The 16,025-nt window shown below is 40.7% G+C and overlaps 1 protein-coding gene across 3 annotated transcripts in view; it reads right to left on the minus strand.

Annotated features, from left to right (window-relative positions):
- Mtus1 (microtubule associated scaffold protein 1) overlaps positions 1–15,679 on the minus strand; it is a 163,550-nt gene extending 147,871 nt beyond the window's left edge. For all 3 annotated transcript variants that reach the window (XM_029554901.1, XM_008850840.3, XM_029554900.1), the window contains exon 1: positions 15,435–15,679. The gene's annotated coding sequence lies outside the window, so the exon portion shown is untranslated. The remainder of the gene's footprint in view (positions 1–15,434) is intronic.
- Between the last annotated feature and the right edge of the window lie 346 nt (positions 15,680–16,025).

Raw genomic sequence — 16,025 nt, forward strand, 5'->3', positions numbered from 1 at the left:
ACCAAAAAAAAAAAAAAAAATTCTTTCCTAATATAGATGACAGGTATTGTGAACTGACCTAAAGGCTGAAAAAGCATCTGAAACTCTGAACAGTCAGGAAGGCTTGAGAAATAGTAAGCCATGTAAACAGTAACCAGCACAGCAAGGGACTGACAGGCAGGCCCAATCTGACATGTTGTAAATGCCACTTATCTGACTACAGTCAGCAGCAGGTGAGGCCAGGATAGGGGGAATCAGCAGCTCTTCCACAGACGACATGCACACAGCTCTTCCAAATGCACAAAGCACTCTCACACTAACGATCCCTTACACAAATCACAGCACAGCCACCTTCCTCATCTCGCCTTGCCTTTTAGAGAAGTTAAACTAGAACTGCACAGTTAACAGACAACCACAGACATTGAACTCAGTTCAAATATGTAAAACTTTTTTTCAAAAATGGAGTTTCAGGGGCTGGAGAGATGACTCAGTGGTAAGAATCATTACTGTTCTTCCAGAGGACCCAGGTTTGATTCCCAGCACCCACAGGGTGGCTAACAACCATCTGTAACACCAGTCCCAGGGACTCCTACACCCTCTTCTAGCCTCTATAGGCATTGCATGCATGTGGCACACTTACATACATGCAGGCAAAACACTCATAAACCTAAAATAAAAATAACAGAAATAATCCATTTTATAGTATTTTTTTATAATTAAACTTTTTGAAACTTTCTAACACACAGTTGTTAGTTTCTATTGTTATTTAACAACCTTGAATGACAATTATTAACTTCACTTGAATGATGACCAAAACTCAACAATTTGTTTATCTGGCCAAAGAAATGTTCCAGAGTAAGGAGCATATTATAGTCCAGATGATGTGTTGGTTACACAATATGCAGTTAACAAAACTGATAACTATACTCTTGATCTAGGGGCATTTCATTTCATGGCACTTAAAAAATGTTTTTTTTAAGAAACAGGATCTTGCTATGCAGCCCAGGCTGGCTTTGAAGTTCAACATGGGATCCGCTTGCCTCAACCTCCTGAGGGGTTACAGGTGTGCACCACCATGTCCAGTCTCATGGTATTTAATTTTATCTCTTTTGTTTCCAAAGATGTAACCAACAAGCAACAGTAAATATTCTGGAACTTAATGTTAGAACCAACAGATTATTTTTTTTCTTGGTTCTCAGTCTGTAATCATAATTTACTTTCCAACTAATCCTTCCTACCTAACTGAAATATTTGAAGATGAATTACACTTGTTAACTGCTATTTCTAGCTATTTATTCAGAATTCTATGCTTTACTGTCCCATCCTAAATATTTTCACCTTGACATTCCTATAGCCATAGATTGAACAATTGTTTTAAAAAACAGGTCAGGATCAAATGCCAATTGCCTATAGTCACAGGCCAACAGATTTCTGAGAGTCTAAGTCAGTGTGCCTGGAACAATCTGTTGATCACTGTAAATGGAATTCTCCAGGTAGAGAGATGAACAGTATTTCATGTTCTTAGTCTTTTGGTATTATAATGTAAACAATCTTCATAATTCCAACCAAGTTAGTCTTTTTAAATGAAAATCAGTAAACTTACCTGCAAGAGTTGAAAGAGATCAATTTCTAGAACAGTACTGAGCCAACGTAGACACATTGTATTTATGAAAGTAAATAATTAAAACCAACCCCTTTGCACCCAGTGCTTAACAGGTGTACTCAAGGGCTATATAGACTAGGGAAATGACTTTGATATAAAAACTGCATTCTTTTGTCTGTTATAGTGAGCTTATTAAAGAAATTACATAAAAGGCAGTAACACAGGTTATTTGAGATTATTAGCATGAGCAGGATTTAAGGCTCCATTAAAACCTCTTCCAGAAAGTGTTAAATGACCATAAACCACTCCTTGCTCAGTACCTTTGGTCAGTTGTCACAGCTCTTCAAAATCCATTTGGCTAAAAGGAAATAATTTTCCATCTAAATCATGCCAAGACCAATTGAAAAATGTCATTATGTGTATATAGTTGGGCAAGCTGGCACCTCACCTTACCTCCCAACCTTTATTAAACATCAACTTCCTGTACCTTTTACTTGAAAACGATTTCCTCTGTCAGGCTTTCCATTGATCTTTAGAGGAGGGCAATGTATGCACACATCTAACTCACATCGCAGCCAAAAAAAGAGCTAGCCTCCATAAAGGGCCTACTTTGAAAGTCCCAACACTGTACATTCCTTAGGAGGTACCTGGGAGACAGAGGCCTGATCGTCTTTATGGCCAGAAGTCATGACTGAAACACAGTTATAACTGGGGCTTACAGGGCGTTACCTCTTCCAGTTCCACCTGGCACCAGTCCTCACCCTCTAGTTAAATTTTATCCGTGATTACCACCATTTTCCCCACTAGTTACCTGCCTCTGTATAGCTTAAAAAAGGAGACAGTATTCAAGGGTTTTATAGCAAAAGTATTCCTGGAAACAAGTATTAATCTTTATTCAACATTCAAGATGTTGGAGTGAACCAGATATCTTTTAGTTCCAATACTTGGGAGGCAGATCTCCATGAGATCAAGGCGAGACTGGTCTACACAGTGAGTTCCAGGCCAACTGGGGCTACAGGGAGACTCATCTCAAAACAACAACAAAAAAGATGTTTGAGTGCTTATCTATAAAACAGAGGACAATTAAGTAACTAATTATCAATGTTGTAAAAAAATTATTTATTTTTATCTTATGTGAGTGTTTTGCCTGCATGTGTTTAAGTGCACCAGTGCATGCAGTGCCCATGGAGTCCAGAAGAGGGCATAAGGTCCCTGGAACTGCCATGTGGATGCTGGAAACTGAACCTGTGTCCTTTGCAAGAGAGCCAGTGCTCTTAACCATTGAGCCATCTCTCCAGCCCCAAAAGGGAGGCAGAGTCAGGTGGATCTCTGTGAGATTGAGGTCAGTCTGGTCTACATAGTGAGTTCTGGGTCAGCTGGGGCTACAGGGAGACTTTGTCTCAAAAAACAACACCAACAGAAAGAAAGAAAGAGAGAGAGAAGGAAAGAGAAAGGAAGAAAAGGGAAGGGAGGGAGAGAGGGAGGAAGGGGGGAGGGAGGGGGAGGAAGGAAGGAAGGAAGGAAGGAAGGAAGGAAGGAAGGAAGGAGGGAGGGAAGGGAAGGGAAGGGAGGGGGAGGAAGGAAGGAAGGAAGAAAGAAAGAAAGAAAGAAAGAAAGAAAGAAAGAAAGAAAGAAAGAAAGAAAAAGAAAGAAAGAAAGAAAACCCAGGAGCTTGGGCACAGGTCAGAGGAGCAAGCCAATGACATTCTCCATGGTCTCTGCTTCTACTCTTGCCTCCAGATTCCTGTCTTGTCCTGAGTTTCTGCTCCAACTTGCCTCAGTGACAAATTACGACCTGGGAGCTGTAAGCTGAAATAAGCCCCTTCTTCCCCAAGTTGCTTTTGGTCATGCTGTTTACCAAAGCAATAGAGAAGTAAACTAAGATGATCACTTAGCACACAAGAGGCTGCGGCAGAAGGATCATGAGTTCTAGTCTATCCTAGGCTACATAGTGAGACCCTGTCTCAAAGAAATGGAGGAGAAGGAAGGGGAAAGGGAGACTGCATAGTTTAAAAAATGACATATTGTTAAGATCTCTGTCAATTTTCCACTTGTGATACTAATCTAAGTGGCTTACAACACTGAACATTGTTTCATGTTCTGTGGTTAGAAAATGGAAAAATAAACTAAGCTATGCCATTTGAACTTTTACATATCCATATTAGCATGTAACTCTGATCTCTCATCAGGACAAATACATAGAAGGCTCTAGCAATAACTTACTATTCTGTTGGTATTAGTCAACATAGCAGTCTTGTATTAGGAGTAAGGAACAGATGAATAGAAGTTCTAGGTACTAGACCCAATTCCCTAACTTAAAATAAGACTAAACATGTATCCAATAGTTCTGACCTCCAATTTCCGAATACATAAAACAGAGCTCTCATGACCAGCTCTCCCAATACGCAGGGCTGATGGGCTAGCTGAATGGAAATGTTCATTATATGCCATGTTTACAAGGTGCTTACCCCGAACATATGGAACCATTTCATTTTGCCTGAAAGAGGAAAGTTCAGAATCACTTAGTGTATACATATATAAACTGGAGCATTTACAATTGAAATTCTGTAATATGAATGTTTTGGGCAAAGTTAAAGATTTAAAATGAGATGAGTCGTCTTTAGTACTTTAAAGTCCACAAGTACACGTGTTCAAAGAGATGACTCAACTCTAAGCACTTTTAGAATGTGCTGGTAGTAAACCTGCAACATAGTTTACAATCTTTAGCAAAGATGGGAGCACCTACTTTGATTTAAAAGATACAGCTCAGGGCTGGAGAGGGGGCTCAATGGTTAGGTATTGGCTGCTCTTACAGAGGACTAAGATTTGGTTTCCAGCACCCACATGACAGATATCAACTGTCTTTAACTACAGTTCCAGGGGATCCAATGTCCATTTCTGGCATCAGTGGACATTGTACCCACTTTACATTAATACAGGCAAAACACTCATAAACATAAAATATAAATAAATAAATAATACAGCTCAAACATAAGAAAACACCAGCAGCTCACTAAGTTCAACACTCAAAACCAAAAAGTGACGAAACTGGAGTCGAAGAATAATGTTAAATGTCCCAGTGCAAACCAATTATTTTCAAGAAAAAGGGAAAGGTATTTAAGCTCTTGTGCCTAGACTTTTATTCCTACAAGAGCACTAGTAGATTAAACACAACACTCACCAAACCCAAGTAATAAATTACATGAACATCTATCTGTGAATCCAGAGAGATTTCAGACAAGAGACAAAGGAGGGTAATTAGCACCTATTGATCATCCTCTGAATGCCCGGCACTGTGGCAGCCTTGCATCAAGAATCAGGCACTGTCTCTAAGGCACCTTCAGGCAACTAGGGCACAGGAGGTGATGAGGTAACTTACTAAAGTCCCACTAACACAGAAGATTACAGGCATGCACCCAGATTTGTCTAACTATTCAGTAAGTATCATCCCTGTTACATCTGCCTGCCCCAAGTGTTCTGGCTTCCATAACAATTTTTACAATTCTATAAAAAAATGTTTCTCCAAGTCTCTAAGTGAAATCTATGAGAAAAATTGAGCTAACTGCTGAAATACTTCTATTTGTTTTATTATTCCAAAATCAGTTTTTAAAAAACAGGAAGAGAAGCAATACTCAAAACTGAAGGGTGGCTAAGAGGCCTAATCATTCAAGATAAATAAGAGTTAAGCTAACCTGGTGCTGGTAGCACACACCTAATAAACTCAGTATTTGGGAGGCTGAGGCAGGAGATCAAGAGTTCAAGGTGATCACTGAGTATGTAGTGAGTTTGAGGTCAGCCTGGGCTGTATTGAAAGCCTATCTCAAAAAAAAAAAAAAAAAAAAAAAGGGAGGCATACTATGTAAGTAGGAAATCATTTTCTCTCTGTGAAATTGGGATCAGCCTGGTCTACATAGTGAGTTCCAGGCCAGCTGGGGCTACAGGGAGACCCTGTCTCAAAAAAAAGACCATAAAAGCTAGGCATGGTGGCACACCCCTTTAATCCCAGCCCTTGGGAGGCAGAAGCAGGTGAATCTTTGTGAGTTCAAAGCCAGCTGGGCCTACACAGTGAGTTCCAGGTCCACTGGGGCTTCAGGAAGACCTTATCTCAAAAATCAAAAAAAAAAAAAAAAAAAAAAAAAAAGAAAGAAAAGAAAGAAAAAGACCACAAAACAAATCATTTTCTCTCAGTTATGTAGCTACAAGATTATAAGTTTTAATATTCAGGTTAATTTCTAACAAGACAGTCACAGCTTCAGTATAAAATATTTTTGCATTTTCATTAAAAAGCATAGCATTTTTCTACCTCCATTCTCTTTTTGTTGACTAGACCCTTATATTCATATTGGAATTTTAAAAGTTAGCAAATCCTGTTTCATAGATTACTATCTTCATAAGGCAACACCAGAAAGTAAGCCAGAAATACTTCTTAAATGTAATACAAAAAAATTCAGTACTACTTCAGAGTATTAAATCAAGTCCAATAATCAGAAATCCTAATGAGTGACCAGAACATTTCACAGAAATGCAAAACTACTCAAACACAAATCTTATTTAATGAAATATGAGAAAGAGCATTCCTAGACTGAAAAGTCATCTGGATTCGACTATAAGTTGTAAAAATATAGCTCTCTAAAGAGAAAACAGCCCAAATCTCTATTCAAGAGAAATTGTCAACTTGTGACTGTCTGTGAAAATGGAGACTGTAATAAATTATCACAGGTGGAATTAATTCTGTGTAAGTATTTGCACACGGCCATGCCAGATGTCCTGAGGACTCTAGCACCTAACAGCTCTACACTACTTTGCTCTAACACATCCTTTTCCAAAACACAAGTTTTGGAAGCTCAGCTGCCTTCATTCTCTTCGCCTGCTAAGTAACCCTGACAAAGGGTGAGGGCAAGGGAAGTCAAAGAGGAAAGTGGAGAAAAGTAGCAAGGAAATAAATGTTTTAAAGAGCTGCTAGTATCGGAAACTAGAAAAACAACCTTAAATTACGATACCATTTAGACAATTTGCTCCAGACTGTATTGGCACAGAGTAAAAATATACCCAGCATCATAGTTTAAACCCTAGTTTCAAAAAGCATAAAAAATGTAACCAGAAGATATCGGAAAAGATAAACACAACCAATATTCAGAGAAATTGGGGAGAGTCACAGTGCACGGTAAATGTCCTGTTCCTCAGGTTCTCTGGTAAGAAGGAAAAGGGAAACATGATTAAGGAATTTTTTAGAGAACTTTTGGGGTTAGTAGAGATTGAACCCAGGGTCTTATGCCTGCTCTACCACAGAGTCAACTGCTCTACCACTGAGCCATATCCCCAAAGCTCCTTTTACTTTTTATTTTAAGGCAGGGTGTCACTCTGTTGCCCACACTGGCCTTGAATTCCCAGTCCTCTTGTCTCAGGCTCCCAAATAATTTGGATAGGCAAATGTCACTAAGCTCAGCAAGGATTCTGTAGATGCCACATTTCTTACCAGAACTTAGTCAAGACAGCAGGAGGAATTTCCAGTATATGGCACAATGACAGCAGTACTAGGGAATAGTTCCAGCAACACGAATACCAGCATCCTCTGAGAACTGGAGCCTAATGCTTCCCAGCTCTGCCTCACTGCCTTGTGCAGTGTTCTGACCACAGGAAGGGCTCCAAATGAGGTATTCTACAGAAAAGATTTTGTTCATGGCTTATTACCTCCAATAACAGGGAAAAATAACTAACTACATGTATAGATGGCCTGTTCTACAGGGGGTCTAGATTGAGGCTCTAATTAAAAACAAGTCCATTTCTCATGGTCATGAGGTCCTGCCAGATTCAGCTCTTTATAATCTATTTTGCATTTTTCCAATGCTTCTTCCTCATCAGCAAGTAGGACCTTCTGCATTCCTCACTCAGTTCTACTCTACTGGGTTATTAGTGACAGGCAAATACATTTCAGCTCTGTAATGTAAGAATGAGGCAATTGCAGCAGAACAGTTTGCTGTACAATAAAAAAATAAGACTTTCATAGCACGAGGTGATTTAACTAGTATTCTGGCAAATACAACTCAGTCAACTTGACACAGGTGGGGAAGAGGGTGAGTCCATGTTTAAATGGCTTCTCTTAGATTGCTTGGGTCTATACTGGCTTCTATTTTTATTCCACAAGGCTAGCCAAGTGAGTTATGTTTTAAATGGACATGGAGTTTCAACCTGATACCATTAATGATTAACAATCATCAAAAAATCTGCAAGATGAACAGAAAAGAAAATTTCTCATGTGACACTGAATACTGCTCAACATCTCACGAACAATTTCTCTGACATATGGTGGAGAAATACTGATTTTTCTTCCAGGATTGGTGTATGTGTAAATACCGCCTGAGTTAAATATTACCAAGTTACCAATGTACAAAAGGTGTAGAAGATAAGTTAATAACCCAACAATCAAGACTCAACAAACACATCAAACATTTTAAAGCTACGCTTATTTACAAAAGAATGTATCTTAGCTGGGTGTGGTGGCAGACGTCTTTAATGCCAGCACTCAAGAGGCAGAGGCAGATGGATCTCTCTGAGTTCAAGGCCAGCCTGGTCTACATAGTGAGCTCTAGAACAGCTGGGGCTACAGGGAGATCCTGCTTCAAAAAGACCAAAAAAAAACCTTGTCTTGTTAAATCTTCTTTTGAGTCCAGCTGTGTGTCTTTAGAACATCATCGTTGAGCATTTAGCATTTCCTGAAATGCTTAACTGAAGGAGATCAGGGTTTATTCTGGTCAATTGGCCTTCAAACTTACACAGTAATTACAAGTAAGTTCTGCATCAAGCCTACAATACAATTTGCAATGTACACATATCTGTATTTAAAAGCACAGCAAAGTAATACAGTGGTCTAGAAACTCATTCTCCCATATTCCTCTCTGGCACTGTGAGAGGCTCACCAGCCTGCCCTTCCACTCAGCAGAGCCTCCCAACATGAACTCAGCATGATTTCTGGTTTACTAAACTTGAAGTTATTTGCCCCCTTCCAGGTATGTTTGAGAACCTTAGGACCCAGCTTCTTTCACTGCTTAAAAAGATTCGAATCAAGGGGCTGGAGAGATAGCTCAGCAGTTAAGAACACTGGTTGTTCTTACAGAAGACCTGGGTTCAAATCCCAGCACCCACATGGCAGCTAACAAGTGTCCATAACTCCAGTCCCAGGGGATCTGACAGCCTCTTCTGACCTCCGCGGGCACTGCACTACATGCAGGCATAACACTCATACACATAAAATAAAATAAATTTTAAAAAAGATTTTAGCACTTGGGAGGCAGAGGCAGGTGGATCTCTGTGAGTTCAAGGCCAGCCTGGTCTACATAGTGAGTTCCAGGACAGCTGGGTCTACAGGGAGACCCAGTCTCAAAAGGACCAAAAAAAAAAAAAAAAATTCTAGTCAAATCTACACAAAGCAAGCGGTGGTTCTTTAAGAGAAACTTAAAATAACTTTAAAACTATCTTTTAATTTTACAGCCTCGAAATGAAATAGTTTATGTTATATAAAAGGCAAGATGTGTAATTTTCTTTAATTCATATAACTAATGTGTGGCTATTGATAATGGGCCTGCTGACAATATTTAAATGCATCTTCTTTTTAAATAAATACATTTTTCCAGGCAAGGTAGTGCATGCCTTTAATCCTACCTGGGAGGCAGAGACAGGTAGATCTCTCTGAGTTTGAGGCTAACCTGGTCTACATAGTAAGTTCCAGGCTAGCCAGAGCTACATAATGAGACCCTGCTTCAATCAATCAATCAATCAATCAATCAACAAACATTTTCATTATTCTCTAATAAAGAACTTAAATATAGTCCAAGGAAAAGTGATTGGCTTTAATAAACAAAAAGGTTTTTGGTTTTGGGGTTTTTTTTTTTTTTTTTTTTTTTTTTTGGTCTTTTTGAGACAGGTTCTCCCTATAGCTCCAGCTGTCCTGGAACTCACTATGTAGACCAGGCTGGCCTTGAACTCACAGAGATCTGCCTGCCTCTGCCTCCCAAGTGCTGGGATTAAAGGCATGCACCACCACACCCAGCAACAAAAAGGTTTTTATGTAAAAGATTTGTATGCCTAAAAGTGCTTCTGGAGTATTTGAAAGCTATTAAGTGAAAAGGCTCCAGGCTTATTTATATTCAATGTGTTCAGTAAATCCTTCTGCCTTGATTAATACTTAGACATCAAGGCAATCACAAAATGAAAATTAGTTCATGGTACACAAAAATGAAATGTGACTGTATTTTTCTACAAAGTAGAGACCGATCTCCAAATCCATCATCTCAAAATACAAAAATCTTTTTCTTCATCATCTCGGACCACCAAGTGAATACATTAAAGTCATACATCATGTCATCATGGAAAACTATTCACATGAGAAGCTGTGATTACTGACTTCAAATAATAAATATTGAAATAATTTTTAAAACTAGTAACTATCACAAGGTAATCTTTTATAAAATTTGGTTTAGAAATAAACATTTGGAAGAAGAAATAGTCACACTCATCTATAGTGTGAGGTGGTACACACCTTTGATCTCTATACTTGGGAGGCAGAGGCAGGAGAATCTCTGTGAAATCAAGGCCAGCTTGGTCTACAAAGTGAGTCCCAGACAGACTGGTGCTAAGGGAGACGCTATCAAAAAAAAAAAAAAAAAAAAAAAAAAAAAAGGTGTCACTGGGAGTGGTGGTGCATGCCTTTAGTCCTAGCGCTTGGGAGGCAGAGACAGGCAAATCTCTGTGAGATGGAGGCCAGCCTGGTCTACATAGCAAGTTTCAGACCAGCTGGAGCTGCAGGGAGACCCTGTCTCAGATAAACAAAGACAAAACAAAAATTAGTCACATTCGTTCCTTATTTATATTGGACCATCCTAAGCAAAGGATGGAGACCTCTTGTCAAAGGATTTTCAAATCAGCCAGATCTCAGGCTGAGGCCATACCATCCTAACTAGCTGAGATCATAATTACACATCCTCAGTCGCCAGGGCTCTCTCTCTGGAGTCATACTTTTATCAGTGCCCAAGTACCTGCCAGGTGAGTGTTATGTTTTCCTAGGCCCACCTGCCTCCAGAGAGAGTATGTAGGTACCTCTAGTTGTCCTCAACATACACCCTAACACCAACTTCTTCTCAGCTCACATACTTACCCCTAGAGTCTAAGGAAAGAACAAAAGAAAGGGACTCAGACTCTGAGGGAGAAGAGCCTCCCTTCAGTGGGGCCTTTAAAAATCTATAGGGCACACAAAAGCTTGCACAGTAGAAATAGCTCAAGGCTGGGCTTTTCATCCCTTTCAAATAGCTTAACCTATGAATAGTGTTAGAAATTCATTTTGGAAAAATCAAACTATATATGAATTTGGACAGCAGGAAAATACTTGTATCATCAATTCAGTGTAAAACTACAATAATTAATATAAAAAGCAAAACCTGGTGAAAACTACAAATGGACTATTAAACAGATTTGTATAATCCACAGTCATAAATCTCAAAGACTTTCAATCCCTGAGATGTAAATTCTGGTTCTTATTTTTTTGTATAGCTAATAGTTTATTGGTACATACATGATTTCAATTTCAGTAATAAATTCACTTGCACAGGAGACAATCAAGTCAGAAGAACTAATATTTGTGAATCATCAGAAAGTCTGTAACCATTTGAGTTGTTACACAGAAATCCAAAAGCACTTAGAGGAAAAACCAGAAAGATTTGTCCTCTGATCAGTCCATTTCTGATCAGTCCATTTAGAATAGGTCCATTGTACCTGAAATCTGTAGACTTACTTTTATTTTTTGGATAGATTCTCAAATATCCCAAACAGATCCTGAAGTATCTTTCTATCTAGCTGACACTAGCCTTGAACTCTTGATTTTCCTGCATCTACTGCCAACGTGCTAGGATTTCAGGTGTACATCATCACATCTGACTCTACTTGTAACCTAACCAGACACAGACAACCCGTTGTCACATAACTATGGCTTTGAAAGAAATCATATAGGCTAATGATGAGGACTTTGTCTCTTTCCAATCCAAATCCTCTTACAAATACTAGATTTTTGGATCACTCTGGCTTCTTGCAGTCACAATGTCACCTCTTTGGATACCATAAAAGTGTTAACTAAAGTTTTCTGCAAAGACATCTCTCAATTTTGAATTTTAGGCTCCACTGATATAGTACAGACTATATTACAACACCATGAACACATTTAAAAGTCCAGTGGACTATACAACCATACTGAAAATGGTAGCCAACAAATTGAAAGGTTTTTCCAAGAATACTAAGAAGCACAATTTTCTATCGACTCTGTTAACACTGGCAAGATACATAGGTAGGGTCATCAGATGGAGAGTACAGCACAAGAAAATCCATAGGCTTTAGATGCTGTCTTTGTCAGATTCTTAGTTTTAGGGTATACAGAGACTAGGTATGTCAACCTTATTGATACATCCCAAGAGTTTCATTATATACCTGTGTTTAATTCAATTCTTTGACTAATTGCTGGATTTCCAAGGGGGAAATATCTATAGAGTGTTTCAAAGTCCAGATGAGTGATCCATCATTTCAGGGTTCCACAGGCCCCAAAGAACTGAGAAGACTCTCTCACCTAAGACTTAGGTGACCTTTCTCCAAAGTGTTCTTCTCTGATTTCAAAAGATATTCGTTTTTTTATGTATATGCATATATTGCCTGCATGTATGTAAGTGCACCTATGTTGTGCAATGCCTGAAGAGGATGGAAGAGGCTGTCGGATCCCCTGGAACTGGAGTTATGGACAGTTGTTAGCTGCCGTGTGGATGCTGGGATGGGAACCTGGGTCTTCTGCAAGAACAGTCAGTGCTCTTAACCGCTGAGCTATATATCCAGCCCCAATATTGTTCTTTTTTTAAAAAAAGAAATTATGTGTATGAGTGTTTAGCCTGCAATGTAAGTGCATCTTTATGTAACACCAATGGAGGCCAGAAAGGGATCCCTTGGAGCTGAAGTTGTGAGTTGCCTGATGTGATGGCTAGGAACTGAACTCCTGTCCTCTGCAAGAGCAATATGAACTGCTGAGCCATCTCTCCAGCTCCAAGAATGTTCCTAATTGCATATACCACACTTGGCAATTTCTCATTACTACATGCAAAAATACTGTGCAATAGTGTCTTCTCTAGGACACAGAAGTTGTAATAGATTTAAAAGAATCTTAACTCAGAATTCAGGGAGAAATTATTTTAAACATCTACTACAGTCACATATGGTTCTTAAACAATGATTTATAAATATTAAAAATTATGTTTTGAGATCAATGTGTTCATCAACACTGACAACATACTTCTGTTAACAACACTATAAATTTGTCCATAAGGCAAAGAGAAATTGAGGAAAGTATCTTCAGTAGGACTGGACTGTTTAGTAACAACCTGTAAAAGGGTTTTATAAACAGAAAAACACCAATATCCCAGAGAAAAATCTAGTACTACAATGAATTAAAAAGAAATGAGGATGGGAGTGGCATTTTATACCTTTAATCCCAGCACTCGGGAGGCAGAGGCAGGATCTCTGTGTTCAAGGCCAGCCTGGTCTAAAAGAGTTCCAGACTAGTCAGAGCTTCATAGTGAGACCCTGTTTCAAAAACAAAAAACTAAACAAAAAACAAACAAGAAGAAATGAAACTGAAAACATAGATTGGGGGGTGCTCAATATCATTTGTAATGAAAGAAATTAAAATTTAAATACTGAGAGCACTGTTTATAGCAAAGCTGATAATAATACTTCCTTTTAAGGATAATTATCCATGTTAACAAGAATATAATCACACGAGAAGTCTGAGGGCTCCTAAACTTACTTTGATTGAAGAGTTTTGGAAAGCAAATGGTCAAAAAGTATCAGGAAACCTTCGAATCACCAATTGTATTCCAAGGACTTAATCCTAAGGAAACAATTTGCAGACCAAGTTTTAAAAAGGGTAACTGTTGCAAGAACATATTTAGTAACAGTGACTAGAGATGAAAAGTTCACCTTTCAAGATAAGAGTTAAATGGATACATCTACAGAATATATTAAACATTAAATATATTAAGCACTACAATGAGATTTTGAAGGCTTAATACTAAGGGCAAATTTTCAAATGTTAAAGAAAAAAGTGAATTGTGGAATTGTTTAATTTTTTTCACTTTTCTGAATGTACCAAATTGTATACATTAACCATTCATAACTTTTGAAATAAGAGTAAGCAGGGTTACCAAGTGACACACTTCTTAAATGTTGAATTCTAAGAACTCCACCTTAGTTTCCAAGAAATACTGTATGAAATTTATCCAGAATTTCACAATTCTATTAAACACTACCAGTTATCACTGAATTATTAATAAAAACACTATTTTCTCCACAAAAATCTGGTTTTAAGGGAACAGGTGCTTTTGCTTGGCATATGCAAAGCCCTTGGATCCATTCACAGCACAAGGCAAAAAAAGCCCAGAAAGAACAGGTGGGGGAAACTGACAGAAATTACATTTTTAAAAATTGGGGAGTAGGGGTAAAGTGTCACTGTGAAGCCATGGCTGGCCTGGAACTCTCTATGTAGATCAGGCTGGCCTCCAACTCCCAGCAATACTGCTGTCTCTGCCTCCCGTGTGCTAAGATTGAGTGTCACATGGCACGGCTTTATTTTTTATTTATTTATTTTTTGTCTTTTTGAGACAAGGTCTTCCTGTAGCCCCAGCTGTCCTGGAACTCACTATGTAGACCAGGCTGGCCTTGAACTCACAGAGATCCGCCTGCCTCTGCCTCCCGAGTGCTGGGATTAAAGGCGTGCGCCACCACGCCCCGCCCTAAATTTTTAAGCTAAATTCTATGCCTATTTTTTTTACAGCGTAAGAAAATGGGGTGTGGGGGTGCATAACTTTTCTTATGGATAGAGTTCTTGAGGAAAAAAAAACTATAAAGCTTTTCTCCATAAAGTACCTTACAAACGGTATTTTCTTTTAAATAGTCCATTTCCTGCTCTCAGCCCTGAGAAAAGTTGTCCACAGACCTGCAATTCCGATTACGCAACTCCTTTAGGGCGATCCATACTGTAGTCTGGGTTATTTAAACGCCTAGTGAAGGTCTGGTGGGGCGCAGGACTCCCGCCTCTTTTTCACTCCCCAGAATCCACTCCCACCACCGCCCCCTCAGCGCTGCGATTTGATAACCGTGATTGAACTCCATTCACCTGGCAAAACATGAAAGCTGTTTTTCCCCTGTTTAGCCTAAGATGCTGGTTTTAGACAAACAAATGCACGGAATTTCCTTGCTTAGAACATTAACTTAAAAATAGTATTTTACAGACTAGGTGCCACTATGCAGGCTAAGTGGGAAAAAAAAAAGTAAATTCTTCATTATTACTCTCGTAATATATTACAAATCAAAAACGAACCTAGCAGAGGACGGCAAAAGGATCTAAAGTAACTTCTAAGTAAGTCCACCACCGAGTAGCCCCTAAGGTGACTGCAGTGGGTTTTTCCATAGGGCTTGAAAAGCACAAGTAATCAGCGTAGCGAGGACCTAGCTAGGGAACTAGAGCGATTTCTTTTCTCCCACATTTTCTGCCCTGACTATAAGCTGGGAACTGGCTCCAGCAAGCCGCCTGCAGCTGTAAGGCCCTGGGGTGGTCAAGTGCCTGGTGGGCAGCTTCCGGCAAAGGATGCCAACCTGCCAGTCTCCGAGCTACTGTAAGCCCAGCGCCCGGGTCACCGTCAAGGTGACAGCTCCGAGATCCGCATGGGTCTGTCCTGCGGAGGCCTGCGCTGGCCCCACGTGAGTGCTGCCTCCTCTCCTGTTGAACCCCTGAAGCACCCGCCAGCCCCCCGAAAGCCAGTCGGGTCACCGTGAATGGGTGTCGGTCTCCGTCCTTGCTCCAAGTTCTCCCGAAGTCCCACCACGGCCGGGTTGGACGGCGGGATGGGCTCCACCGCGCTCCCCCGCAGCGCCCAGAGCAGCTCGGTCCTGGGAGCCGCAGCCACACCGCGAAGCTGGAGGAGGGCGCCCTCGGCGGGCGCAACCCGGGAGCTACCGGGGCGGCGTGTGCACCGGGCGGCGCGGCTCGACCCCGACCCGCACCAGCATCCGGCGGCGGCGGCTGCGGGACGGGAACCCGCCCGGGGATGCCTAGCCTCCCCACCTCCCAGCCGCCAGGGGGGAGGAGTGAGGGCGGGGAGTCCGGGAAGCTCGGAGACCCAGAGCTGGGTGGCCTGGCCCAGCCCGCGGCGGCTCCCCAGAGGCGGCCCCGAGGGGGCGGCGCCCCAAAACTAACTTGCTAGGCGCGCGTCTGTAGCGTGGGCCCCGAGACTTCAGCCAGGCCCCTGCGATCTCCCGCGGCTCCCGCGCCCAAAGCACCCCGCCCCCCCCCCCGCGTCTGCCCGGGACCACACTGCACCTGTTGCCACGTGCTACGCGATGCCCACCCTGCTGCCTGCGC

This window comes from Nannospalax galili, unplaced genomic scaffold, assembly GCF_000622305.1.
Source record: "Nannospalax galili isolate Female #2095 unplaced genomic scaffold, S.galili_v1.0 scaffold1025, whole genome shotgun sequence".
In the NCBI taxonomy this organism is placed as follows: Eukaryota; Metazoa; Chordata; class Mammalia; order Rodentia; family Spalacidae; genus Nannospalax; species Nannospalax galili.